This window comes from Panicum virgatum, chromosome 3N, assembly GCF_016808335.1.
Source record: "Panicum virgatum strain AP13 chromosome 3N, P.virgatum_v5, whole genome shotgun sequence".
NCBI classification, from domain to species: domain Eukaryota; kingdom Viridiplantae; phylum Streptophyta; class Magnoliopsida; order Poales; family Poaceae; genus Panicum; species Panicum virgatum.
Window position 1 is genome coordinate 58,461,012 of NC_053147.1, and position 2,384 is coordinate 58,463,395.

At 46.5% G+C, this 2,384-nt stretch overlaps 1 non-coding gene across 1 annotated transcript; it reads left to right on the top strand.

The window, feature by feature from the left end:
- The first annotated feature begins 444 nt into the window (after nucleotides 1-444).
- LOC120668300 lies at nucleotides 445-551 on the top strand. Its single transcript, XR_005672393.1, has one exon. It is a non-coding gene; the product is annotated as a small nucleolar RNA R71 (small nucleolar RNA).
- The last annotated feature ends 1,833 nt before the right edge of the window (nucleotides 552-2,384 follow it).

The window sequence follows — 2,384 nt, forward strand, 5'->3', positions numbered from 1 at the left end:
TGATCGAAGGGGAGGTCGGGCTTAGAATTCCAACCTTGCTGAGGACGACAATCTGAGTCATTGGGAGTGTTGTTCCCAATGGAGTTCTTGTCCTCTTGAGTGAATGGGCAAGATTTGCCCGAGTGTCCAGTATTGCCACATTTCTCACATGTCATCTGAGACTCTGTAATCTGGTTGACCTCCTGGTGCGGAGATTCCAGCTTTTTCATGAGAAGATCCATCTTGGCTGCCAGCATATTGACATTGTCGATTTCATGTATTCCTTTTGCATGAGCCGACTGCCTATCTCCCTTCCAACTCTGGTTGGAAGCAATCTTGTCGATGAGCACTTTAGCTCCTACAACATCGAGAGAGAGGAATGCTCCTCCCGCTGCTGCGTCCATGTGATCTTGCGATCGCTGGTTTAGGCCATGGAAGAAGTTCTGAATGATAAGCCATTCTTCCATGCCGTGGTGTGGGCATACTGCAATGTATTCCTGAAAACATTCCCAGGCTTCCGAGATTGTCTCGTCCTAGAGTTGTTCAAAACTGGAAATCCTATTCCGAAGGGCATTTGTTTTGCCCACCGGAAAGTACTTGACCAGAAAAGCATTGGAGCACGCATCCCAAGTGTTGAATCCTTGTAGGTGTAGAATCATGTCTTTGCTTTCCCAAGCAAAGAGAATGGGAACAGTCGAAGACGAACATTATCCATCGTAGTGCCTCTTGGGTTGATTATGGTGCTCACTTCCAAAAATTTTTGTAGATGAGCGTGGGCATCCTCTGATGCCTTTCCGCATAAGGGACTTGCTTGAACCATGTTGACAAGGTGCCTTGGTGATTGTTCAGTCCAGTAGGGATATGGCTATTGGACGGGGCTAAGAATTGGCAGAGTGTCTTCTGAGCCATGGGTATTGAAGCTGGTGTTGTCAAACTTTGATCCTAAGAAAATTTCTTCTGGTAGAAAAAAAATTCACCCAATTCTTTCTGGATCTGAGTTGAAGTGATATGGTAGATCGAATTTGGTCCTGCACTGCTCTGCAGAAATTACAAGGATACCGAGAGCAATGGTAATCCCACTAAAATTAGCGGTGACAAACTAGTAAATTTTATCAAACTATTCAACAAAATCTTTAGCCAATTGCTTCCCCGACAACGGTGCCAGAAATGCATGTTGGCGTTTCTTACGCTCAATAGAATATGGATTCTACAAGCGCACAGAATCACCGCTGTAGCACTTCACCTTGGAGTATTCCAGGGTATCGTATATTTCCTCAGGGAACCACTATGGTTAAAGAGTATCGAAGAATCGAATGACAAACTTTACTAAACATATCAACCGACTAACTTAGTGGGGGTAAGCCTGATATGATAGGATAGGATAATGGCCAACGATGACCGTCTGACACAGGAGACTCTAATCCTTAGAGAGGTAGGCAGCTGGGAGGACAACGAGCGAGAAAGACTCCTAAAACACTTCTAAACCATCGAGCTAGGCTCTCTAGACTAAACCTTGCTTCTAACTAGTTATCAGGAACCTAGAGCTTACTTCGGCGGCTGGAAGAGGAAGGACTTCAGAAAGGGATGAGAGGGGAGTCCAACGGCAACCTGTACTACTGCTATGAAAACACCCTGAACGTGGTGGGCTACAAAGGACGGATAGGGCTATCACCACCTACCGACTACCACAACTGGTTCCGTGGGGTGGAACACACTTTCTAGCTAACACTAAGGTCAGACACCACGTCTGCACTCGGTGTTAGGATTTCTTTTGTCGCGAACAAGAGAAATCCCCCTCAACCTAGAGCACTAACTTGAGATACTCTAGTCCGGGCGAGAAAACCCGTAAGGTAAGATCCCGATAAACAAGATAGGTACAAAGCCTAAGCTAGAGAATTACTTCCGCACACAAGTAAGATAACATGGAAAGGTAAATAAATGCAGAGAGTAAAGCTGACTCGAAAAGATAAAGAAGATAACTTATATTGATAAATGTCAAAGGAAAAAATACAAGAGCTATACCCGACTTCCGATGACGACTCCGGAATCCCGAGACAAGCTTGACTCGACTCTAACTCCCAGACTTCCTAACCTACTCTAGGAAACAAAAGTGAGAAGAGAGAACTCCTTTGGTGTGTGTTGAGAGTGAGGGTGTTGCTCTCTATTTATAGTGCTCCAAGGTCGGTATTTGGGCTAGCGTCAGTTGCACGCAGTTGTGGCGGTTGTGCTTAACTTCCACACCAAAACTGAGCTTGAGACGCCGAAAAGTGGGGCCGGCCCGCCTCCCCTAGGCCGGCCTGCCTAGGGTTGCCGCCACGTGGCCGCCGCCTTTTGGACAACAGCTCTGATCACCTCTTGGAGTCGGTTGACAGTTGGGTTTGCACCGTTATTGCAGTTGCTAGGCC